Raw genomic sequence first — 27,268 nt, forward strand, 5'->3', positions numbered from 1 at the left:
ACCTTGCGCCAGTTTCCTATCAGCATCACTGAAATGCTGAGGGGCTGGTTGATGTGCAGAGTCCTTTGCTGACTTCCCAGTGTGTATGTTGACTTTCAGTTTACCTGGGCGGAGATCTTTTGCTGCCTAATAATTTGAATATTTAGATGGGACTTCAGTCATTTTAATTTCCATCAGCGAATAGTTCTCCCCTGTTCTTAAATCTAAAGACAGTGCATGGAAACCTACCACTCTGATTTTTTATCCCTCCCAGGGTTCTTTCAGGTCTTCCTCTTTTCTTTGAATCTCCAGAAGGAAGTATATCACCAGCCTTCTACTTTTTGGCCCGGTTGAGTTACATTTCTAAGAATTGGGCCTCTAAATTAATGAACTACAAGGTTGAACTGATGAACTGGGATGTTCTTGAAAGCAGTTTCTTCAGCAGCACAGGCTGCGTGTTTCTGAGATGTGGGTTCACACCCGGAACTCTATATGCCCATCCGTGGTTCACCTATTGTATCCCATTTTTATGTTTCAGGGCCCCATTCACACTCAGTGTAATGTTATGTATTTCTGTGTTTACTTCAGCATAAATGCACTACTGCTTATGGATTATGGTTATCATAATGCCCCAGACTGACATTTCAGATTTTAGCTTGAAAATTTTAGTTTGTTATAAAGAAAAGTAAATTGAATTCATGGATAGAGGGATTCAGGAGCCACCAGATCTACCAAATATTCACTAACTTGTCTTTGCCTTTTTCAGGGACCTTCCCATAGATTATCTCACTCTTATTTCCATGGACTCCTGGACTAGGTCTTATTATTTGCATTTGTGTTAAAGTGACTTGTCCAAAGCCTAGCAAGTATGATGACAGTTTTGAACTTATGCCTTCCGAATAACAGTTTCGACACTATTTGTCCCAGGCTAACCATCTCTGAAGAAAGAGATTACTGGACACTTCTCCCAGGAAGTTGGACCAAAAGTTACCCTTGCGTGGTAGACAGAATAATGACACCCCACCACAAGACACCTCTGCCCTTATGCCTGAAGTCTGTGAAATTGTTATTTCACATGGTGGTCTGGGGAAATTAAGGTTGCACATAGAATTATGGTTGATATCCTGAGATGCAGAAATTACCTTGGGTTATCAAAGTGGTCGCAAGGCAAATACATGAATCCTTATTAGTGGAAGAGGGAGGCAGGAGAATCGGAATCGGAGAAGGGGATGTGATGACCTAAGCAGAGGCCAGATTGATGTGATTGCTGGCTTGTGAATGGACAGAGCTGTGAGTCAAGGAACGGGGGCAGCCTTTAGGAGCGGGAAAGACAAATATTCTTCCCAAGAGCTTCTAGGAGGAACACAGCCCTGCTGATATGTTCAATTTAGCCGAATGAATGTCACCCCTTTGGGATACTGAGCTCATGGTAGCTTATTATAGCAGCATTAGGGGCCCCATGAACTCAGTGTGTTAATCTCGACTATGGTCTAACTCTCTGAAAAACAGGAACAGCAGGGAAGTTGGTGTGACTGTGTGGGCCTTGCATGGCCATTTACATTAGCATATACACATCAGCATTTGATGGTGATGCTTTATTTGCTCATTGGGTCATTACCTCCCCCATATCTGAGAGCAGGAACTTACGGCTCTATGATCAGTGCCCAGTATGGAAGAAAAGCTCAACAAATATTTATTGCTGTGTGCAAAAATGAAAAACTAGAATATACAAAGAACTTAAACACACTGCAGACAGAAACCAATACAAATGGGCCACTGACCCGAAATCGACATGTTTAAAATGAAGAAATACAAATGGCCAGCAAATATATGAAAAAACAGTCATCATCATCATCATCAGTTAGGGAGAATCAAATCGTAACTACGCCGGGATGCCATAGAAGCCCAGTTAGAATGGCGGTCCTCCCGCATGGGTTTGGCTCTTTTGATTGGCTCTTCAGTTGGGCTCAAGCCTCTTCAGCATCCTCCACCTGGCGTCCAGTGTCCTCCTCTCGCCTTTTCACTTTCAACCTGTGCCTGTGCTGAAAATTCTACCTACGGTTTCTTCCACAGAAATCCCCAGAACCTCTACTGCAATTGGAGGCAGAAGCAGAAGGGGGCAGGGAGGCAAGGCGCGCTCCTAACCAGGACTTAGAGAGTGGGGTTCTGAGTGTCAAGAGGTCTTCATATCAGGTGGAAGCATCATTTAACGCACCATGTGATGGCCTTCCTCTTTAGAGACGTGTTCTTTCCCTTATCTTCTTTTCTTAACAGTTGTTTTGGTTTTTCTCACATGCCGACTGCTCCTCTGATAACAAGGAGAAAAAAAAAACACCAGAATTTTAACCCTTGACTCAATTTCATAAAAGCAGAAATATGAGGTGAATAGGGGTGTCTCCCCAGCACCCAGTGGTTATTTGAGCCAGCAGTGTTCATTGTATTAAAAGTGACAGACCTGCCAGGTATGGTGGCCCATACCTGTAATCCAAGTACTTGGAAGGCTGAGATAGGAGGACCACAGGTTCAAAGACAGTCTCAGCGATGTAGACAGACCCTTCAGCTACTTAGTGAAATCCTGTTTCAAAATAAAAAATAAGAAGGGCTTGGGGAGTAGCTCAGAGGTAGAATCCCCCCGAATTCAATCCCTAGTACCGAAATAAATAAATAATAAATAAATAGTGCTTAGAGTTCAACCCCAAGTACAAAAAAAAAATTGACAGACATAAACAGGAGAGAAGAAAATGCCTACTCCAACGCAGATCTGAGCAGTTGTTTTGTCTAAGGTGGAAAGAACATTATCCTTCAATTTGGGGCCAAGAAAGCCATAAATGGACACATCTTTCCTGGCCAGTAAAGATGCTCCTGTGGATGTCTGGCATCAGGTGCCCTGAATAAATGGCTTTTTCACATAGGGGCTTGCTTTCCAGTGTTCTTCAAGTCCACCGGGAGGTAGGGTCCGAAGCAGAGGAAGAGGAAGGGACGAGAGGAAGCATGTTCTCTGAGGAACGGCCGGAGCGTCAGCACGGAGCGAGGGTTTACAGCAGCAGACACTGGAATGCAATCCTTCCCACTGAGTTTGTGCAGGGCCGATCTGCACACTACCACAGAGGACAGTTAAACTTCATAATGCCCTTGCATATTTATATTTTTATTTTTTAATTTTTTACTGGTGCATTATATCTCCTTGCATCTTTTTACTTTCTGCCATGGAAACATTCGTGGACAGGGAACTTGGCTCACAAGGTTGGGAGCTTTTGTCCCCCACAGGAGGACACTAGAGGTGAGTCTGGGGACGCCTGGTCCGCTTCTGCAACCAGGCTTCTGCATGTTATTTTTTGGCTCTCAGTTTCCTCCTCTGTAACAGGGTGAGTGTTTATGCTAAACTATCTTTGAACCATTTTCTCTCACCCAATCTCTCTCATTTGGCCATTTTAAATCACTAGCGTTCAGCGGAAGATGTTGAAAATGTGCTTCCTTATAAGGCTAATTTACAGCCAGAGCAATATTGCCTGGCTCCCAAGCATGCTCCGTATCGTCACTCATTTTTATTTCATGAGGATTGCTCCCGTGAATGTGCTTGCCTGTTGGTTTCACAGAACCGTTGAGATGGTACAGCTCAGTGGGTTTCTTCTGCATACTATCAAGTTCTTGCTTGTAGCGTAACTCAGTGATGTTCAAAGTGAGATCCTTGGACCAGCAGCACCAGCACCAGCACCCTCTGGGACTCCCTGGGATCGTGTTAGTAACAACGTCATGGGTCCTCTCCTAACCTGCTAAGGCTCTACGAGGGAGACCAGAGAACTTATCGCATGAGAAAGGAGTTGGAAAAGCACTGCTATGTCTAGGGCAGCAACAGGGGCTGGGGTCGTGCCCTATGCTCATCAGCAAGCTCCGCCCTCTGCAGATGGTTTGCTCCTTGAGTGTAGTTTGGATGTTGACTGTCCCCTAAAGCCCCATTTGTTGAAGGTTTGGTCCCCAGCCCAGGGCACCATTGGAAGGTTCTGGAACCTTTCATAGGTGGGAGCTAGTGAGAGCGTGTTAGGTCACTGGGGCATGCCCTTGAGGGGATGTTGGGACCCCAGCTTCTTCCTCCCTCTCCCTCTCTCTGCCTTCCCGCCCCATGAGGGAGGCAGTCTCCCTCTCCGTGGGCTGCTTCCCTGACCACCTGCCACCAGAGGCAGGAGATCATGGATTGAAACCAAGACAAACCTTTCCTCCTTATAAGTTGTTGGTCTCAGGTATTTTGTCACAGCAGCGCAAAGCTAACAAAGTGACATGTTTCAGAGCGATGTTGCGGGCTGTATTGGAAGTGCCGAGCCTCAGCCCTTCTGCGCCGGTGAAACAACTATGGTTTTCTTGAGGGCTAATAATCCCGAGGGAGAAAATGCAAGCTTCTTGGGAAGAGAAACAAGATCGGGTCTCCTTTCCTTCAGGGATGGAAGGCTTGACTCCCCGGAGTCTCCCAGGAATGGCCTCTTGGTCCACTCAGAGGGACCTGCAGGCACATGGGAGGATCCTGAAGCACTGGCATGTTCCGGAGAAATGGGCCAGGGGGCAGAGGGCGTTTCTGAAGGCCCCGGAGGAGGAAGAGCCTCCGCAACTTGGCTGCCATTCCTGTTACTCAGTATTCATTCTGATGTTTGGTCCTGGGCTTTGACTCTCAGCCCTGCGGTGATGATGGACACCAGCATTCTGCCCTCCAGCACTGAGCCTGGCTCCGAAGCGCAAGCAAGCAGCAGGCTTCCTGAGAGCTCTTCTTGGGAGAGCCTGGCCCGGGTTTAGAGGACGTTCAAGGGTGTTCATTATCAGTCAGTTATGAAAGAGTTAACATATACATAGCACTGTGGGTAATTAAAGACTTGTATTAGCGCGTGTGCCCATGCCCCCCCCCACCACACACATACTCTTAGGACCCTCCGTCCCCAGCAGAGGATGCGGTGGAGGTTCTGTGTATCCAGTCTGAGCTGGCACTTGCCTGGGATGTGGTACGAGGGCACTAGAGGCACCAGAGCCATCTCCTCCTGGCAGACTCGCCACACTGAGTTCAACAGCTCCTCACGGTTCAGGCTCCCACTCTGACTCCTCTCCACCCATGGAATTCTCCACTCATTTTTTACACCTCCTGTCATCCTTCAAACCCCAGCAGTGCTCCCTCAGGGCTAGGGGCTCAGGGGCACAAGTCATGCCCGACACGGGATTCTCAGTGCAGAAATGGACAGGACAGAGACCCTGGCTTGGGGCTACAGCCACCGGAGGAAGAGTGGCCCTTCTCCCGTGGCATGGGGTGCCACCCACGGGCCTTCCTGTTCATACCTCTACTTTGTACAGGATCTGACTATGGCTCGGGGCCCCTGCAAGTGACAGGGAAAACATTGTCACCCAAATGCTGTGCCTTCATCTCTAAATATGGATGTTTCTAAAGAAAAACTCATGGAATTACCTCTTAAACTAGGCTCTCTGGCTGGACACCAAGTTTAGTGCCTGAACATCCCGGACCCACTGGATGGTAGGTCCCACTGGACCAGCATCCAGGAAGCTGGTCCTCTGCCCTTTCTCTTTCTTGGTGTCTCTTCCAGCTGTCTCTTGTCTATACTCTCACCTCCTCTTCCCTCAGGTCCAGATTTTGCCACCTGACACCTCTGTCTTCTGGACCCTTACCTCTCCCCAGTATCTGCAGCCATGTTCAAAAGCCACACCATAAGCAGTTGGGTATATCCTGGTCTGTATATATTTTTTTATCCACAATAAACATGGTATGTTTCATTGTACCTAGTTGGTAACGATCTGTGCATTTCATTCTTGCTTATTGAGAGTGGAGGTCAGAATCGCCTTCCAGGACATCCTGTGCACCTTCAGGCATACCTTCCATCCCTCCCCTGGATAGGTCCTCAGTCAGCCGTTGTCTTCCAGCTTTTAGGTAGGTGTGGGAATACAGGAGTTCAGGGAGCAAGAAAGAAACCTTGAGAGAGAAACCACACAAACCCTAGTAGGGTTAATAGCTAAGCACCTGCAGGTTTTTAAATATGACGTGTGGCCGGGCGTGGTGGCGCACGCTTGTAATCCTTGCGCTTGGGAGGCGGAGACAGGAGGATCGTGCAGGTTCGAAGCCAGCTGCTCTGGCTTAAGAGACCCTGTTTCCAAAAATAAATAAAAATAGGTCCGGGAGTATATCCCAGAGGTAGAAGGGCTTCCAGGAACCCCAGTACCACACACAAAAAATATGACGTGTGTGTGTGTGTGTGTGTGCGCGCACACACGCGTGCGTGCAATGTGTGTGTGTATGGCTAAGGATCAAACCCAGGACAATTCTACCTCTGAGGTACAGACCTGTTTTTTTTTTTTTTTCTTTTGTGGTACTGGGGATGGAACCCAGGGACATTCTACCTCCAATCTACATCCCAGCCCTATTTTTTTTCTTTATTTTGAAACAGGGTCTCACTGAGTTGCAAACGGCCTCACTAAGTAGCTGAGGCTGTCTGCGAACCGCGATCCTCCGTTCTCAGCCTCCCGAATGCTGGGATTACAAGCGTGCGCCACCACACCTGGCCCCATCCCTATTTTTATTTGGAAACAGGGCTCGCTACGTTGCTGAGAGCCTTGATAAGCTGCTGAGGCTGGCTTCTTCGAACCTATGATCCTCCTGTCTCAGCCTCCCAAGTGCTGTGATTATAGGCATGCACCACAACACCCAGCCTGATTCTTATTTTTTAGGAGTTGAGCTGGTAGTTTCTCTTTTCTTCCCTGGGCTTTTAGTGAAGTTTCCTAGGCTCCAGATACTTCCAAATCCTATAATTAACTCCAGAAGGTAATCTTAATTCTATAGCACTTGTCTTGAGATATTGCTAAGGAGAAGCGATGGCAAAAGCCCGTTGACTTGTATCAGCTCAGTCCCCATGAACAGAGGACAGTGATCCTCTCTGCCTGTGCCCCTTTTTCCGAAGACTCCTTCAATTCTGAGTTTAGAGACCCTCCAAATTCCAGGATCCATAGATGTTCATTCGTCCTCCTTTTCCTCTTTAGTGAAGTTGGCTCTACAGAGGAAGGAGATGATATGTGGCTGGGACCCCAGCACCTGCTGGGCAGGCGGGCACAGGTCGGGTGTGGGGAGGGTGGGTGGACTTGGCATTTGGCTAGCCAGAGGACCATATGCTCCTCTCCTGCCTCAGCAGCAGCCTGCCTTCATTCTCTCTGCCATCTGTAAGTCACCCTGCAAAGCAATTTCATGAGAATTACCACCTGTAAAGCCACGGGAAACTGTGCTCTCTGGGGTCAACATTTGCTCTTGTGACATGCCAGCTCAGCCTGGCACCAGTCTCTCTGAAACATCTGAAAAGCAGCAGGGTCAGCCTGGAATTTGGGGTGCAGACTTGATCCCTTCCTATCTATTGGTTCTGCATCTGTGGATTCAAGCAGCTGTGTTTGAAAATAGTCATAAAAATATGTCTGTGGCCGGGCGTGGTGACGCACGCTTGTAATCCCCGCGCTTGGGAGGCTGAGACAGGAGGATCGCACAGGTTCGAAGCCAGCCTCGGCTGCTTAGTGAGGCTCTTGTCAACTTAGTGAGACCCTGTTTCCAAATAAAATATAAAAAATAGGTCTGGGAGTATAGCCCGGAGGTAGAAAGCCTCTGGGTTCCACCCCCAGTACCACCAAAGGAAAAAAAATATGTCTGTCCTGGACATGTACAGACTTTTTCTGGTCATTGTTTCCTAAACAGTATAGCATTGCCACTCTTTTGCATAGCATAGTATTGCATTAGTTTGTACAAAATTATATGCAAAGACTGTCTTTTTATATAAGGGACTAGCACATCGGTGGATTCTGGTACCTGCACGGGGTCCTGGAACTGATCACCCGTGGGTCCTGAGGGACCATTGAACCTGGTCCCTGGCCCTGTGCCAGCACGGGCATCATAGTTGAAGTATTGGCCAGCAGTGGATTCAGTTGGGTTGAAACTTGCCCCCGGTGAGGCGAAAATCGGGCAGGAGAGATGTGCAGCTCTACTCTCAGTCTTGCTTTTGCCTCCTTGCTGATCTTCCCCCCACTCCCCACTCAGCCTCCACCTCGCCTGCAGATGTGAGCCAGGCCTGCATCTCACTTCTGACTTTCCGTAGGTTTTATAAGAGCCTGAACGGCTGCTGCATCTTCCTGCTGCCTTTTCTATTTTCAACCCAAATAGGAAGTAACAGTGACAAGGATGGCTTCTGTGCAGAGAGAACATGATTCATCTTGTTACTTTCTTTAAACCTGTTCTTGAAGTTTTATACACACTCACACACACGCGCATGCGCTGTGCTTAGCATAAATGCACAGCTTGATGAATTTTACAGACGCAGCACCCTAAGAGGAAGCACTGCCGCTCCAGGGCCACGGCCTGTCCTGTCTGTCCCGCTGCTTCAGCATCATCTGTTCATGGCCCTTTGCTGAGTGTTATGCTCATAGGATTCGTCCACATTGTCGTGTCTGGCTGTAGATAATCCATCATCGTTGCCGTTTGCTCTTGTATGGTGAGAACTGGTGAACGCTTGGGTGGTCTGCAGATGTGTCTGTTAGGAGTGGTGCTGGTAAGACATTCTTGCGTGTGCCTTTTCTGTGGTCACACGTATGCAACAAGGTATACCCAGGTGGATACCTGTGCTCACCTGTCATAGGTCCTAACAGTTTCCCAAGTGGATACACCTATTTAATTTGTTAATTAGGATTTTAAAGTAAAGCAGATCATTCGGTTTGAAACCCACAGTCAGGTTCATTGGATGGGCAAAACCCAGCTAAGAGAGAGGGTGGTCAACACACTATGGTAGCCCAGTCCCTCGCTCTTGTTAAGTGATGGGTCTCTGAACCGCATAAGGGGTGGCCAGAGAAGGGCCACCACAAAGACGCTCTCCATCTCTGAGCGCCCAAACAGCTGCAGGAGCTCCTGTCAGAGATCCTTCCAACCTTCCTCTTCTCCTCCTTCTCCCCTCCCCCTGCCCCTCCTCCGTCCTTCTCTCTCTCCTCCCCTCCCTCCCTCTTCCCTTCTTCTTCTTACACACACACACACACACACACACACACACACACACACACACACCCCACAAATGTGCCTTGGGTGTAGGAGGACCAGCTCCTGAGGTAGTGATGCAAATAGGGAAATCACAGCATGGGGAAAAGTGCTAATTATACTGGAAAAAGTGTGATCTCAATAACCAGAGCTCTTCAGAGAAAAGCTTAATTAAAAGAAAGAAAGAAAGAAAGAAAGAATAAGAATGAGTTGGTCCAAAATTACCACGTCTGAAGCTGGGCCTATAGTCAGCAGCCCCTCCCATGTTCGGTGTGCAGTGTTTGAAGTGTGCGGGGCCACTATTAAGCAGGATGGGGAGAGACAGCCCAAGCACCCTCAGGTAAAAATAACAGGACAGTGTGTTCCAAATAGCGTATTGTCGTTCTAACCACCTTCTTTCGTGATTGGGGTCCTGCTACTGGCTCCTGGCTGGCACCTTTGTGGCTGTCTTCCCCTGGTGGGCTTTGAGGGCAAGTGCAGGGCTCACCCCTCACCTGAGGCAGGGGCTGAAGAGAGGAGGACATGTCCTCAGGACACTTGCCTGCCCGCTAGAGGACGACGTCCCCTGGGCAGTGGCCCTTCCCTTCTCTCCTCCGTTCAGTTTGGCTGGGGTGGAGGAGGAGCCCAGGATGGGCGTCTGCTCCCTGCCTGCAGTGGGCAGGGTGGGCCAGGCTTCTCATGTCTTCTGGCAGTTGATCTGACCAGCTCTGCCCCATTGTTCTCTCCCTACCTGTGAGTCAGAGGACTGGGAGTCTGGTCTGAGCTCATGCAACTTGGAGAGGCAAGGATATGGAAGACGGTCCTGTGGCATCCCCTCTGGCTTCCATCCCAAGGGTATGGAAGACGGTCCTGTGGCATCCCCTCTGGCTTCCGTCCCAAGTCCTCTGTGGAACCCATCCCAGCTGCTTTAGCCTACTGCAGGGATTCTCTGGAAGCGGAGGCTGCACCCTCAGTGTCTGTGTTCACTTGGGGTCCCACGCCCAGGGGCCTCTGTAGGGCCCAGGCCCCCAGCCAGTCCTAGAGGCTCCTGGCTGATGTCCTGAGGGACTCCACTGGCCTCTCTCAATGTCTGTGCCTCTGGGAGGTGGAAAGAGTGACACCACCTTTGGAAAGCCACTTGGACACAGCCCGGGAGCCCTCCAGGCAGCCTTGGCACAGTCTCTGGGGTCCTGGGAGAGGCCCCACCTGGCTGGGATGGACACTCAGAGTGAAAGGTGGCCACTCGGGCCTGGGGGCCTGGGTAGAGTTGTATGTCACCACTGATGGCCCTCTCTACCCTTCTCCTCTGCCACTGCAAAGCCCAGGCAGGGCTGAGGGCCTACGTTCTCGGTGTCCAGGCCACTCCTGGACTGTGTGGGGCCACGGCTGTTGGTAGGGAAGCATGATTGGGGCTGATCTGCACCTCCCCTTCCTTCGCTGACTTCCCCCAAGCCCTGGGCCCAGCAGAAACGAGCAGTTTCATAGGTCTCTCTTGCCCTGTCTACTACTGTCTTCCCAGTATCCACTTCCACGGGAGAGTCTGTGGACCCATAAAGCACTCATATCTTCCTTCCTCAAGTTCATTGTAGATCTGTATAACTACCATTTGGGGTGTCTGGTCACCTGCAGCAACCTGGGTGGCCACCTGAGGTGACTAGAGCTGAGCCCGCAGGCTCCTGGCACCTCTCTCAGCTTAGTTGGGATGGTCTGAGGTTCTTGTGTCATTGAAATACATGCAGCCCCCCAATATCACCATGTCATGCCCTCCCACTGGACAGAGAGGCCCCCCCATACGTGCACCTGCACTGCCAAAGCAGACCTTTCTTTCTTTCCAGCAGTGTCCCAGCTACAGGTGATTGGGAGGTCCAAGGGAGCTCCAGGGGTAGTGACGCTCTCTTGAAGCTGGACCGAACTACGTGTGTGGAGAAGACACAGGGATGGCAGAGAAGCCAGCGTAGGTGCCGCCTGCGGTAACTTATGACCTCGTGCAGAAATAAATAGAAAAGAAGCCATATGCCTCATGCTCCAAGTCACCCACTGTTTCTGGCTGGCAGAGCCTGGTTCCTGGGTGGGAGAGCTGCTGAAGGAGGGAAGCAGGAGAGGCAGGGGTGGTCGCCAAGCTGGGATGCCATCTCTGCTGGAGTGCAGCTGATCCTACCAGGAGCTCAGGTGAACTTGGTGATAGCAGGGTTCATCCTACCTTGGAACAGAGGGGCCACCTTTTCTCATCCCTGGCCGACCACTCACTAGCTCCTGGCTGTCCTGGTGCAGGGCAGAGAACATGTGTGTGGCCTCTCTGGAGACGCAGACAGTGGTCCCTGGATAGAGGGAAGGGCATCTAGTGGGCACTAGCTGTGAGCTCCATGCCCCTGGCAGACCAGGCCACCACAGGCTCTCACCTCTCCAGTTCTGCCCTTGGGAATAAAGATCCCTGACTAGCCAGTTCGGATCTTGCTGTTCGGGTGCATCTGTGGCTCTGCTGGGTCCCCCTGTATCCAAGAGGACCACGCAGTGGGCAGAGGGGAGCCGTCAAGGTGTGGCTGCCAAGGGAGGACAGGGCATGGGGGCCCCAGATGTCCGGGGTGTGGAGGGTCCCTGTTTGAGTCCCATCAAAGATTTGTGCTGGATGGCTTTTCTGCTCAACCTGCTTAGTCTGCATGCTCTGGGCCACTAGGGTTTGCGCAGACGCCAAGCAGGTGCTCTTGGGGTTCTGAACTGTCCACTCCCACCTCCCCTCTCAGGCCCAAGACCTTTTCCTAAGATGACCCACTCTGCTTAGACACTGCCTTTCTCCTCAGCTCCATTGTTGAGGTGGAACTGCTGATTAAGAAAACCATCCCCGTCCCACAAAGGCCCGGTGGGCATCCAGGTCTGAATCCCAAAGAACTGAAAAGTACTCACTGAGCATGTGCAGGGATGTTCCCTAAAGCCAGCACTGATGGGCAGCACCTGAGGATGGATTATGACTAGTACTCAAGTGTGTCTGTGCCAGGGTGTCTGCGGGCCTGCAGTAGATTTTCGGCTCTGTCCCTTCTCGGCTGAGTCGGAGGTGCTCCCTCCAGGCTGGCAGCTCTGAACTCACAGCAGGAGCTGTAGCACTTAGCTGACATGGAGGGCAACTGTAATCAATAGCGAGTCAGCAGCTCCAGACAGCGGGGGTCATTTTACTGCCAAATGGCTGCCCTTTGTCTCTCAGGCAAAAGGGTGGCGAGAAATGGACGTTAAGGGTTGAAGCAGTGCTGCATAGTGAGTGAACTCGATCCCACCGGGCGGCGAGTCTGAATGGCTCCCTTTGATTGACCCAGTTATACCTTCAGTGTCCCTGGTCTGGAAAGTGCTCTGGAAAGAGTGACTGGCTTCAGCCTATCTCTCTGCGACCAGATGCTATCAAGATCCCCACTGTAGACTCACTTCCCATCTCAATGGCGAGCTTTTTTGGTTTTGAGAATAATAACTCAAAGAATTTCCTAGAAAAGGCAGAGGAAGGGGGAGGTGAAGAGCAGGATTGTGAGCGGGCATACAGAACCCAGATCCATGAAGAAGATTGCCTTACAACTCAGAGGGAGGGGTGCAGGCGTCACCTGGAGACGGTCCGAGTGACCCTGACGGGAGCAGATAAAAAGGCCCAGTTTTTGTTGGTGTTTCATTCGCTGGTTCATGTGCTCACTGCCCAAGTCCGCGGGCAGGTGTGAGATGAGGTCAGCTTTGCTTGTACTGTGTTTGAGATGTCCCGGATAGATTGGGGTCTGGACGAGAGAGGTATGGGCTGTTGGGAGCGGTTCTTCCCTCTTTCCCCAAACTGTCCTGGCAGCAGCTGGGGTTGCAGCTGACATTTTCTCCCTATGAATGACAGTGTCCTGAAGACACCCAGCGATGGTCAATTAATTGTCTCTTAGCTCCCGGAGCAAGTGCCCTCGCCCCTTATTAAATCATAATGTTCATAAATGGCCAGCCATGGCCCTCCTACCGATGCAACATAAATATGTGCTAAAGCCTTCATTTGATTCATTACGAATGAGGGGACTAGTAAGATGTTACGCATCGTAGGACAGTGTCAAAGCCCACTGGAAACATGTCAGAGGACAATCCAAATAATGACACATTTGCAGATCAGAAAAATTGACATAAATGCGTGAGTGGAAGCAAAGCTATTTTCTTCCGTGGGAGGAGAGATAAATCAGCTGAACCTACGCCACGAGAACGCTCACATGTGTAGACATCATTTTTCATCACTATCAATTCACAGTTTTGTCAAATAGATCCAGGGCAACAAAAAGTTAGAGTCGGGCAATCGGGAAAGGCCTGCTGTAGAGAACGCATGGCTTTGTACTGAAGCACAGATGGTCCTCTCTATGCCACTTAGTAAAATCCAGTATTTTAAGTATTAAATTTGTTCAGAAATTGCCTCTCTCCTTTTTAATATAAAATAATAATAATAACAACAGTTTTTTGTTTTCTTTTGGAATGTCACCTATTTTTGTTAAAATGGGGGCATTTACTCTTCAAATAATTTGAAGAGTTATATTAGAAGAAAACTACTGAACTTACCCTGTGAGGTTTTCCAGGACCTACAGTCACCAATGGAAATATGACTTACAAGATATCGAGTATATGAGGACCACTGAGGTGGCGAATTTGTGAGCCAGAAACAAAATGGCGCACAAAACATCTAAGATTCCAGAGCACAGCTATTTGGGGTGGGTGATAGATAGGAAAGGACATATTCGGAAACATCTAGATAACTTCCAGAACACAATTCCTGAAAAATTAAGTGGGAATTCCTTCACATACTGTTTTCCAGTCTCTGAAGATTTTTAGACGAATTTGTGAATGTCAAAGCTGACATTCTTCACAATTCACAAGGGCCTCGGTGTTTCTGTCTTACCAGCCTTTTAAAAGTTTATTCTGAAAAGACATAGTTATCATAAACACTGACAGGACTTAGGGATTCATGGCAGCCTTTAACTTGCACAGTCTCTCCTAGTTTAATGTGAAAATAATTTTTCTTGACCTTTGTCCAAGCTTTGATTTGGTAGACCCACCTCTCCTGTTGAAAACCCATCCCTTGACTTCCTTGACCCTTCACAATCCCTGAATTTAATCATCAGTTCTTGGTCTCTTCCATTGACTCCCTGCTGCTTGTCCCTACGGAGCTGCCCCAGGTGCCAGGCTTTTCTGTCTTGCAGTCTCCCAATCCTGCTCTTCATCCAGGAAACCAGCTTGCACCTTGGCTCAGGCAACTGTGATCTTCCTTCTGCTCCAGAGCTCAAAGTCAACATTTCCCACTACCACCGCCCTTCTGTGCCTGAATATTTTTACACTTCATGCACGCTGTATCTAAAATGCCAAGGATCAATTTTCTTCCAACGAACGCAGCTATTTTCCATGAAATACTCTCCCTTCTCAGTATCCCCGACCTGACCTTTCCTATCATCCTACTGTGGCACCCTAACCGGGCCTCCATCCTCCCCCATCAGCCGTTCACTGCAATAACTTCTGCCGTATTCATCTTCATTCAGTCAGCATTCTCATAGTGCCTCATGCGGGAACCATGAGCCAGACGCCAACCCAGCTGCCAGGGCTCCGATGCTGAGACACTGCTGAGAAGACAGACCTCGGCTAGACACTTGGCACTATTATAATCACAAGTACATGCAGTAGGGAGGCCCTACATTAGTCTAGAGGGCTAAAAAGACTGAGAGGCTAGCCAAGGAACAGGTAGGGGTGAATTCATGAAAACACCATGTGTGGTGGGGGGCAGGGGTGAGTTTGCCAGGCGAGGGCTGGCTTTTGCCAAGTGCACCAGGTGGTTGGAGGCAAGATGTACTAGAGAGTCTGAGCATGAGCGACCTGTGTGCTAGAAGGCAGGGAGGGAGGGACAGGTGATGCTGGAGGGCTGGGGGAGAAGGCAAGGACAGGCAACACTGAGTTGCAGGATTCAGGCATCTGTCCTCAGGGCAGAAGGGAATCTTTGAGAGTTTTATGACCAGATGAGCCTGTTCTAAAGGTCTGTGTGATGGCCCTGCAATGTCTGATAGACAAGATACCCTGAAAATCCTGCTGATCCCAAACAGCAGGGCGTGCTGGCTAATATCATAAGAGAGGGACGTCACAGATATCCTGTGAGCTATAAATAAAGAGAAGGATGAGTCCCAGGAGTCTTCATTTGTTAAGAGGTGTCCCTCTTAATGACCACATAAGGACAGGAGGCAAGTCCGGGGGTGAAAGCGGGTTGGGGAAATAAATGTAAGATGCCAACATGGCAGAGGAATCTTTGCTTAGAAAATGGAGGGCCATCCAACAGTCCTACTACCCACAAAAGAAAATGCTAGAGGTTTGTTCCTTTTGACCTGGGGGAGTCTTCTCCAAAAGTATCTTGCCATGGATCTGCCCCAAGTGGGCTCAGAGTTCTCCACGTTACATTCATAGCCCTAGAAGCCCCAGGCCAAGAAATCAACATAATAATGTGCCCCACACTGGGATTCCTAGAAGAAGCCTTGAAATCCTCTTGGAAATTCTCAGTAGACTTAAACTCTAAAGAAGCGCACAGAATAATATTCTCATTCCCTCCCTTCCTCCCTTGCTGTTTCTCTGTGCCACAATGCTCTTAAACATTTTAGACTGTATAAAGCAAAACAGTAAATACTGTATAGGTATGGTAAATTTCAATTTGGATAGGCGATCAGAATTAAAATATTTTAAGTCTTTGTATTGGAGGGGGAAGGGTCAACACATTGATTAAATCAACTCTATTATGTCAAATGTTTACCTTAAAACTTAGGAGGGGTTTCTAAAGTAATAGGATTAGTGTACATGATTTCCAACCATAGACGAGAGAAAAGAACAAAAGTAGAGAAAAAGATTCAAAGTGAAACGGTAGAATAAATTCAAATAGATGAATAGTAATAAATGTAAAAGGACTAAATTTATTACAGATTGTCAAGCTGAATTATGCAAATCAAATTTCATCTATATGCTGTTTACGAGGGATAGATATGTGTATAACATAAAAACACAAATGGTAGAAAATCAAAGAATAGAAAAGTTACAGTAGGCAAACACTAACTAAAGACCACGGAGCTGGGTGTCGTTCGTGATGCACACCTGAGATTTAGCTACTCAGGAGGCTGAGGCAGGAGCACTGGAAGTTCAAGGCCACCCTGGGCCATTTATAGGACCCCATATCAAAATAAAGTTAAAAATATGAAGATGTGACTCAGCGTATGTTTGTGTGAAACCCACGGGCATTCTACCTCTCAAGTATACACCCAGCCCAATTTTATTTATTTTTTTATTTTGAAACAGGGCTTTGCTAGTTGCTAAGAGCATTGCTAAGCTGGCCTCGAACCTGTGATCCTCCTGTCTCACACTCTCAAGTACTGAGATTAAATAGAGTAGCTTTAAGGAACAGAAAATATTAGTTGGGATCAAGAGCCAGTACTTAATGGACTTAATGCTAAATAGAACATTTACTAGGAAGATATAGCAATTTAAAACTTCTAAGTACTTAATAACATAATCTCAATTTAAAGCCCAAACTGAAGGCATAAAAAAAAAAAACTGGGAAAAATCTACTTGAATTTATAATCATATTGAGAGACCTTAGTGAAATGTTTCTGTAACTGAATAAATAAGTAATAAAAATCCCATTAATGATATAGAAGATTGGAACAAAGGTTTGATTTGATGGACATTTTTATGACACCTTACACTCAATAGAGGATGGATGGCTTCTTCAAAATATATAAAAATAGAACATATGTAAGAATTTACCTTGTACCAGACCATCATGGAAGTCTTGGCTGAGCACAGCGACACTGCGAGCCTGTGTACACGGGTGTTCTCTGAGTCTACCTGCGACGAGGCACGTAGTCACACATCACGCATGGCGGGTCGCAGTGTGAGTGGCTCATGCGACGATGTCCTTGGGAGAATTTCTGGAATAGACTCCCGTCAACCTCGCTGGTGTAGCCTACGCACACACGGGCTCTTGTATGGCAGCTCACAGGACCGATCCCGTAGACAGCTGTCGCGCCACCGTTCAGCATCTAAGGATCTACAGTGTGTTTTTTTTTTTTTTGCTTTTTTGTTTTTTGCAGTACTGGGATGGAACCCAGGGACATTCTACCTCCGAGCTACACCCACAGCCCTATTTTTAATTCTTTATTTTGAAGCAGGGTCTACTGAGTTGCAAAGGGCCTCACTAAGTAGCTGAAGCTGTGCGCAAACCTGGATCAACCTGGATCCTCCTGTCTCAGCCTCCCGAATGCCAGGATCACAAGCGTGCGCCACCACGCCCGGCAGCATCTGAGGACCTAAACAGAGCCAAGGTACAGGGAAAGCACAGCAAAACATATAAGACAGATAGTGCGCATGTGCGGGTCGCTGGCCGTTTAGCTTACAGTAACTATTTAATTTTATAATCTTTCTTTTCTTCTTCCTTTCTTCTCTTTCCTACTTCCTTCCTTCCATCCTCCCTTCCCTTCCTTCCTCTCCTCTCCTCTCCTCTCCTCTCCTCTCCTCTCCTCTCCTCTCCTCTCCTCTCTCTCTTTCCCTTTATTGGTGCTGGGGATTGGACCTGCAAGCAATCTACCTCCAAACTATACTCCAAGCCCTTTTGATTTTTATTTTGAAACAGGGTTTGGCCAAGTTGCTGTGGGTCTCAGTAAGTTGCTGAGGCTAGCCTCAAACCTGCGATCCTCCTTTCTCAGGCTCCTCAATCTTGGGATTAGAGACACGCATCACCGCTCCTGGCTAAGCTTTCTACTTGTTAAAGTTTGCTTCTCTGAAATGTTACTTTTGTGCTGGGCCTGGTGGTACACGCTTGTACTCGCAGTACTTGGGAGGTTGAGACAGGAGGACCGCAGGTTCATGGCCAGTGTCAGCTACCTACTGAGGCCCTCTGCAATTTAGTGAGACCCTGTTTCAAAATAAAGAATAAAAAAATAGGGCTGGGGGTGTAGCTCGGAGGTCGAATGCCTCTGGGTTCAATCCCCAGTACTGCAAAAAAAAAAGTTACTTTTATAATAATATTCAGCTTAAATTGCAAACACATTGTGTAGCTCTACAAAAATGCCTTTTTGGTATCCTCATTCTATAAGGCTTATTTTCTATTTGTGATTTTTTTAACTTTTAAAAATCTTTTGTTTAAAAATGACCAGCTAAGACACAAACACACACATTGGCCTAGGCCTGCGCAGGATCGGGATGACCCACATCACTACTGCCTTCAACCTCTGTCTCTTGTTTCCCTGGAAAATCCCTGTCACCTCCCATGATGGCCAAGCCGCCTCCTGCCTGAGGCGCCTGACAGTTCACTTAAACATATTTAGAAGCAGTTCATTCTAAAATATGATTAGAATGTGGCCTACTAAATACGTAAGTCAGTAGCAGTGGTTTCTTCTTACTATAATTATGTACTGTACATAGTCGGATGTGCTATACTTTTCTTTTGCCAGCAGCACCAGTAGATACCGGCGTCACCAGGAGCACCTACCTAATGCGCTGTGCGGTGGCTTCGTGACCGGAGAACGCCGCTGGGTCACAGGAACTTTTCAGCCCTATTATCATCTTACAGGACCACTGTTGTGTATGTCATCTGTTGACTACTCAGCGCATGACTGCATTATATATTGTACCACGACAATGGACTAAAAAGGAACTGAGTTAATTATTCAGCATAAGAAGTTCAAGGAAGAAACAATACGCTGAATCCAGAGAAATTAAAGAAAATAATGTGTACGAATACAGTTCATAAAGTGGAAAGCAGCTGTCATCATAGGAGATCAAAACCAAATTAATTCCCTCATGAAGAACAGTATAATATAAAGCCTCCTTGGTAAACTTGGTTAGCAAAAATGGATAGTATTAGGCAAGCGAAGTGGAACATAGAAATGATTATAGCAGAAAATTTTTAAAAATAAGCAAAGTCAGGTATGGTGGTGCGTGCCTGCGATTCTAGTACTTAGGAGGCTGAGGCTGGAGGATTGATTGTAGGTTTGAGGCCAGCCTCAGCAACTTAGACCCTCAAATTTTTGCTAGTGTTAGGAAACCCAGATAAAATGGGCATCTTTCTGGAAATGTATAACTTAACAAAATCAAAGGAAAAAGTAAAAGTTTAGAGTTTTTGTAATATTACAATTTTTTTTTTTCTGGTGGTACTGGGGTTCCTGGAAGCCCTTCTACCTCTGGGCTACACTCCCAGACCTATTTTATTTTATTTTGTAATATTACAAATTTTCAATTAGTATTTTTAAGTACGTCTTTTAAATTTTATGTTTATGCAAAGGGTGAATACAGTTACCGGTTACGCAGTCATTGATCAGTAAGTGTAAGCCCTGGCAATCATCCTGTGCCTTTATGTGTTTTAACGTGGTATCTATTTCTTCTCTCGATAAGTGACTCAATTTGACACCGAGGAACCGCAGTTAGTAAAGTTGTAAAAGGGAAGCTGGGGTGTACGGGAAGTGGCCCTTCTCAGTTTGCCTGGAGGCTGCTGTGTGGGGAGAGGTCTGGCTGTGTGCGCTTGATGGGGAAGGCTCAAGGTGGATGCAGTTTGGAGGCTCTTGAGAGCTGAGGAAGCTGTGTGGGCAGGTGGGGAAGGGTGGCGTCCCGCCTTTCTGGCTTTGTCCCACCTTTAATAAGTATATTTGACAAATAAAAATTGTCAAAAGGAAGTTTTGAAGGCAAAGCGCCCGTGTTCATGGCCCCGTCCCACTGGCCTTGCTTCGTGGTCGTGGACGGTTACACGGTCCTGCCCCACCGCCATCGTTCGCGACATCGTCAACATCACAGGCTTGCCGTCTTGTCAGGGACCCCACGTTCACCGTGCGCCGAAAGCCTTCAAAGCGGTAAATAAATCGCAGCTGTCCTCCCCTTCATCGTCATCCTCATCATCTAAACAGAACTGAGTAGTTGATTTTAAAATGGCAGCAAAAGCCACTTCAGGACTATTTTATAACGAGCATGGGCACCGCGATGAATTTTGAGTAAGTCAGCCATAATAATGGACATCCCATCTCTCTCCTCCGATCGCCCCGAGTCTGGTTTTTCTCCAACAACTTTTGGCCACTTTTACTGGCCGGAAGCGACTTTAAGATTTTTCTTGCAGCGCGCCATGCGCGCATGCGATCTACATGGAGAGTCACGCCAGTGGCAGCAGATAATTTGTGATACATCGGTACTGAAAAGTTGGGCATGCATTGGTTTTATTGTTTTAGTCTTATTTCTATTATTTTTCAGTACTGGGGATGGGACCCAGGGGCATTCTACCTCCGAGCTACACCCCCAGCCCTATTTTTTATTCTTTATTTTCAAACTGGGTCTCACTGAGTTGCGGAGGGCCTAAGTAGCTGAAGCTGGCCTCGAACCACGATCCTCCAGTCCCAGCCTCCCAAATGCTGGGATTACAAGCGTGCGCCGCTTCACCTGGCTTATACATTGGTTTTAGTAGGTGTGATATTTTAAGCATGCAGAGAAGTCTCTTTTAGAAAAGTGGTATAAAATGAATTGACTTTTAAGATGTGAAAGTGACAGCCACCCATCTATCATCTGGCTTTGTCCCACCTTTAATAAGTATATTTGACCAAAAAAATTGCATGTATAAAATAAAATTTATTAGTGAAATTTACCTCATGGACAGATCAAGAAATAAAGAGAGTGATGGTAGCAAATGCAGAAATAAATTTAAAAAGTTCACACCTGTTTTTTCTCTTTTCCTCCCTCCCTCATTTATCTCTACTTTTAGCCCTCTGCCAGCAGGGAGAAGAGTATCACAACATGAACATAAGCATAATTATTAACTGTTAAAAGCATTTTCTTTCAAATCAGGAACAAGCAAGCATGATCATTATCAGCCCTTCCGGGCAGAATTTTATCTGAGGGTGTAGTCAATGGAATAAGTCAAATATTGGTAATATAAGTATTTTTAACACAAGCAATAAAATTTTTCCTAATATGATTTTCTAAGTAAAAATAGAATATACAAACTGATGGCTAGAATTAGAAAGTTCTTCCAGATAAAAGATTCATAAGCAAATATCAATTCCATATCTATAATCAGTCATCTATAAATAGGATGGATGTTTAGGGACCATTTTGAAGGCAGCCTGCTATCCTCCTCGGTCACCTTTCCCACTGAGGTGCAATCCCCGGTCAGCCAAGCTTTCTTTTATTTTACATTAATTAATTAGTTAATTATGCAATACTGGGGGTTGAACCCAGGGGGCATTCTACCTCTGAGCTACGCCTTTTTATTTTATTTTTTTTGTTGTTTTGAAACAGGGTCTCCCTAAGTTGCTGAGAGACTTAATCTGTTGTTGAGGCTGGCCTCGAACCTGTGATCCTCTTGTCTCAGCCTCCCAAGTACAGGGATTTTAGGTGCAAAGCCACCAAGCCAGGCTAGTCAGCTTTCCTTTAGGTACAGCCTAGGCCCAAACTCTTATCCACCCTTGCCAAAATATTTTCCTCAGTTCCTTTGATGAATATTTTTATGACTAACAAAAAATTAAGGAGAAAAAAAGATCTAAATCCAATTTTTGCAATGTCTTCACATTTCAGCACTTTCTAGTGATCTATGGCTTTCTCAGAACACTCTTTAGGAGGGAAGGGTATAATCCTGAGGTAATAATTTTGTGGCTAAAAATATGAGGCTCGTGGCCACTGCAATGCTCCTTCCTGGCAGAGGACGGTTCCCAGCGCTGTGTGGGACGTCGCCAGCGGTCACATGCAGTCGATGGAGTGCTTGGGCTGTGGGGCTGAGACGCATCGCCGTACATGCGAAATGCCCGCCAGGCTTTGAATATTCAGCACAAAAGAACGGGAGTGTGTCTTCAATGACTTTAAGTTCCACAGATAATAGTTTTGCTATGTCGGCATAATTAAAGTTATGACAGTTTCCTTCAGAAAAAAAATTTAAAATGTGAACACTGGTCAAGTTCATGTTACCTTTGGGGCTTGCGATTGTAGACATCTTATTTCTGTTCCAGGCTGTCTGCTTCCTAGGTGTGGTTTGAAGGCAGCACCTCCGTTTCTCTCGGTCCTGGTTTCCTCCCTTGTAAAGAGGGACGGTAAAGTGTACCCTTGTGGTTGAGCACAGTGGGGGAACCATTCTTCCGAGGACAGCCTGACACCTTGAAAAGCTCCATACAACTACCCTGGATGCTTTAGTTTCTTATTTGCTAGTTAATTTCTGTTCCAGAGTGTGGAAGAGTCCCAGAAATTGAAGAGAAAAAAGATTGGAAAAAATTGACCACATTGTTGGCATTTTACTTATTTATTGGAGCCAGAAATCAGAACCGACTTCTCAGCAAAGTTTTATTTGTCTTCGTTGTGGGCTTCTACTTCTAGAGAGGATTAATTCTGTGTGCCCAGCACCCCTTTCGTCACAGAGTGGCCGTACAGGATCCTAAAAATGGACCATGAAAGTTGAAACCATGCAAAATGATGTTAATATCTGTAACAAAAGTTATGGTGGCTTTTGTGAATTTTAGGGGGTGTTTCCCAATCATTAAAAACTGTCTTAGTTGGTTATAAGTATATGGCGATATGGCAAATAGTAAAACTAATAGTATACTTAATTTATAACACTAGAAGTATTGAGATTCTGGCCAGGCCTGGTGGCACATGCCTGTAATCTCAGTACTTGGAAGGCTGAGACAGGAGGATTGCAGGTTTGAGGCTAACCTCAGTAACTTAGCCAGACCCTCAGCAGCTTGGTGAGGCCCTGCTTCAAAATAAAAGAGGGTTGGGGTACAGCTCAGAGTTAAATCCCCTGAGTTTAATCTCCAGTACCATATATATACACAAAATCAAGAATCAAGTGTTTTATTTCTTAATTAAACAAGAAACAACAACAAAAAAAAATTCCAGGTATTTCCAGCAGTGCTTATAACACGGAACACACACCCTTCTCAGTGTGTGGGCTAGTGCCGATTTCCTTGGTTTCTTTATCATCTGTGCGTCCAGGATCCTGAAGTATCTCCAGGACTTCCTCTGGGGCGTCATTCTCTTTCTTTGTAACTCCTTTCTCCATCGCTGCGGGTAAGTTTGTCTTCACCAGTTCGTGTGGCCAAACACCTAGAGAATCCCGACCAGGGTCCCATGAGCGTCCCCGGCGGCCCTCCTCCCGAGGCACCTGCTCCCGTCCTTCCCCGGTTGGTGCCATCCCGCATTCCTCTGCCTCACTGCCATCTCGTTGGCCTACTTTGTCAGATTTCCCTTCTTATAAAACGTCACATGGGAGCCGGGCGTGGTGGCGCACGCTTGTAGTCTTGGCATCCGGGAGGCTGAGACAGGAGGACTGCGGTTCGCAGGCAGGCACAGCTACTTAGTGAGGCTCTTTGCAACTCAGTGAGACCCTGTTTCAAAGTAGCATACAAAAAATAGGGCTGCGGGTGTTGCTCGGAGGTAGAATGCCCCTGGGTTTCACCCCCAGTACCACAAAACAAACAAATAAATAAATAAAATGTCACATGGCTTTGTTCCCTGGGAGACAGAGGAGACGCAACTTGATTATTTCTGTCTTCTTTGTGGATGAGTAGCTGGTCAACAGTGACCCATCGTGATGGACTTCGATGCGTCGGCCGTTGAGCGTGGGACACAAGTGTTCTGCATGGTGACTTGTGAACCACGCATCAGTCAGTAGACAGTGCGAGTGGACTTGAACCGTGATGCTGGGCACCGGTGTTATCTGACTAAACCGTAGCCGCTGAGGGTGGCACCTACAGAACCCATGCCGAGTGAGGACCGCGTGTGCTCAGCGTGCGTTAGAAGGTGGCTCGGGCCTCTGCCTCTGGAGTCGTCGTCTCTCATCCTTCATCTGATCTGAAATGACCCGCTCCTAATTGCACCCCTCAGCTGCCCGCTGCGGGCCCTCCAGGTGTGTGTGTGCATGTGTGTGTGGGGGGCATATGGGGCTGTGTGTAGGGACCCGTGATCATTAGCCAGTTCACAGCCATGTGCTTAGTGTCTGTTCTGGGCTGGGCTCGGCTCTGAACTCTGGCATGTTTGCTGGCAACCGAAAGCGCCTGAAATTGCTCTCATTTTTGGTTTTTGGAAGCTAAGTTCCCAGCATATTTTCCAAACCACTGCTTGTACCATTTGCACAAGGTTTTGAAGATACCCCTCACTTGTACAAGTTTCCAGTGTCTTGATGGCTGGGATATGCCTGCTATCGGGACCATCAAGTCCTGCAGATTGGGAGACGGGGCCCGTCCTAGCCAGCCAAGTGGGGCAGTTCCTCCTCTAAGTAGAACTATCAACCAATAGATCAAGCTTGCAGAGCTCCCGGTTAATTATTCAAAGCATAGTTCATCAAAACCAACCCCCTTGTTCAGCATCTTCTTTCTTTAGTGTTTCTAATTAACCTGGGAATAATGGCTAGTATATTCTACAGGGTGTGTTAGAGTTTACTTAGAATCAGATGTCTCTGCCTGAAGGGTTAAATTCCACTGGGGAAAAAAAATGACTTCAACCAGAAGAGAGGTGTGGCCAGAGGGAGAGGTTCATGATCTTACAGCCTTAAATTAAAAAAAAAATCTTTTGCAGTTCTTTGCCGTAAAATACATTAAGTCGTTTGGGAAAATAGTGTATTTGCTTAAGAAATCCAAAACACTTTTTTTTTTTTTTAAAAAAAAAGAGCTCTGGCTTTCAGTGTGAAGGTAACCAAACATGTACCACACTAGGAGTATGTGTGCCAGGAACTTTCAGATACCGTTGTACGTCCTCCTCCCCACAGCCTGGTAAGTTAGGAACCTGAATGACTGTATATCACTCTGCATTTATATAGTTGAGGAAACCAAGGCTTAGACAAAGAAAATTAAGACCCCAGGGTCTTACATTTTTGTACAGAAATGACTGTACACAAACGGCACGCTGACCACTACTCTTCTGTCCTGGTCTCATTACAGACATTGCTAGACGACCACTATGCTTCCATCCTGGTCTCGTTACAGTCATTGCTAGACGATAGTCTACTTAATATCCCTGCCTCATCACGTGCTGCTGCCCGAGTGGATGTTGAATGATGCTCAGAATAGAAACTCCATCTCCCTCCGTAAATGAAAGATAAGGCGAGCAGAGCGATTTCAGGGGCGGGCAGCCTAGGGGGCCCTTGATGTAGCTGCTTGAGGGCAGCTTTCAGGCCAGTTTAGCCACTTGCTGCTGCCTGCTCAGAGAGGCCCCTTTCTCTGCCTGCCATTTCCTGATGCCCACGGTTTCTCTATTAGGGGGTCATAGGAGAGAGAGCTGCGTGTTCCCTGTGGAATAAGCCACAGGCAGGGAAAACAAACAACTTACAAATTTCCACCCTGTTTGTTTAGCCAGAGTCTTGGCTTGGGTTTCCCTAAAAGCAGACACTCAGACAAGTTCTTGGGTATGAAGAGGTGACTCAGGAGGCAAACGGAACGGGGTCAGGGAGGCTAGGCGGGGAGAGGGGGCCGAAAGGCAGACGACTCAGCAGAATTGGGCAGTGGACAACCGGGGCTCACCCGAGGCAGGGCCTCTGGAGACAGCACAGAGGGTCTCAGAATCACTCTGTCCTGGGATAAGGACTCCGCCAAGTCCGGTTCCCTGTGGGTTGAGGGCTGCCTATGGCCCTCCCCTGCCCTAGATTAAATTGTTTCTACTTCTCAGTTGCACATGCCTAGACGCTGGGGCTGGGGAGTCACGGGTGCGCACAGGGGCTTCTCCAGCATCCGTCCTCTCTAGTGACTCTGGGGGGGGAAATGTTCCCAGATGCTGGGGAGAGAGCTAAGGCAAGTCCAGCCTCCTTGGTTTTCAGAAGGTCGCATAGACTCTGAATGGGCTGCCTGCCTCCTGCCACGGACATACATACCCAAGCAGCTTTCTTCTGTGGCTAGGTTATATTTTCAGCGGTTGCAACCCAGTGGCGCGGATTCGAAATTTATGGTCGTGGTTGATTCCATCAAAGACAACAAAGAGTGCCATGTGTAACTCCTAATAAATTACTCGTTATCTTTTACAACCGTCCCGGGTGAGCACCGTTCCTCGGACAGAGGGCCATGTCAGCCTGAGCAAATGTTACCCTAGTCGACCATGGATTGAAGACTAAAGGGATATTTGGGGCCAAAATAAGTAGCTTTGAAACGGAGCCAAGCAGATAGGGCATATAGGAGGCAGGATGGACTGAGATGACCTCTGTACTGAAAAGACCCTCAGTGGTGGGGAGACCCCAGCAGTTACTGGTAGCAGAATCTTTACCACCAAAGCTTGGAGCAAGAAGTCAAAGCCAGCGTGGTGACAGGGTAAGGCTCGCTGCGGTAGTAGGCGCTAATTAACCCAGACAGCTGATTTTAATCATCGCTGTCATCTGTTGAAATCAGCTCGCTGACAGAGGGTTCGGTTTCATCTTTTCCAAAAAGCGGATACTCAAAGCGGTTCTCTGTTCTTTTCCTACCTCTTTCTTCTTTAGCTTTTAAATAAAGTGTCTACAGTTGGAAAGGGAAGGGGGCAGGCACATTTTCCCAGAAACCCCTGATAGTTTCCCTGGAGTTGTCTTGGATTCATTTGCATATGATTGTCTCACTGGATGGTGTACAGTAGGCAGGTAACAGCTCCTGGATCTATTCAGAGACACGCTATGGGGCTCCCTTGATAAACTCCTGTGCACTCCTCAGCAGAGCATACAACACAGGAAAAGGGCCAGCCTTGACTTAGGGTCAATGTGCCAGTAACCTCTTTATTTTTATTTATTTTTTATTTTTGCAGTATGGGGTATTGAACCCAGGGGCATTTTACCTCCGAGCTGCACCCCCAGCCCTACTTTTTATTCTTTATTTTGAAACAGGGTCTCACTGAGTTGCAGAGGGCCTCACTAAGTAGCTGAGGCTGTCTGCGAACCGCGATCCTCTGTCTCAGCCTCCCGAATGCTGGGATTACAAGTGTGGGCCACCACGCCCGGCTCAGTAACCTCTTTATGCTACATCCTAAAGATGTACACCAAAGTAGCACTTGATTTTGCAGCCAAGAAGCCATGTGTGCCTTTAGATTTATACAATTATGCAACGGGGACTTGGCCTCCTGGAGAGGCACACGATCATGTGGTAACATGTTGGACCAATTCCTGGATGCTCCGTCTTCCCGCAGGACTAGGCAATAAAGCCGATCATCGTGCCCCCTGCCCCAGGCTGCAATGGAACGGTATCAGCTACGGACGGGCCCTGGCTCATCCGCCCATTCCTAGAGGAGTAGGTGGAGGAGGGCCCCGGGACTCACTGGGGTGTCCCAGGCCTCGGGGCCAGTTCTGGAGAT

General features: G+C 47.5%; 1 protein-coding gene across 1 annotated transcript in view; it reads left to right on the forward strand.

Moving 5' to 3' along the window:
• Positions 1-27,268, forward strand: part of SLC24A3 (solute carrier family 24 member 3) — a gene marked incomplete at its 3' end in the record, with an annotated part of 445,609 nt that overhangs the window by 20,226 nt on the left and 398,115 nt on the right. The gene's annotated exons all lie outside the window — the stretch shown is intronic.

The sequence above is a fragment of the Muscardinus avellanarius genome (assembly GCF_963383645.1).
Source record: "Muscardinus avellanarius genome assembly, chromosome: 19".
Lineage (NCBI taxonomy): Eukaryota > Metazoa > Chordata > Mammalia > Rodentia > Gliridae > Muscardinus > Muscardinus avellanarius.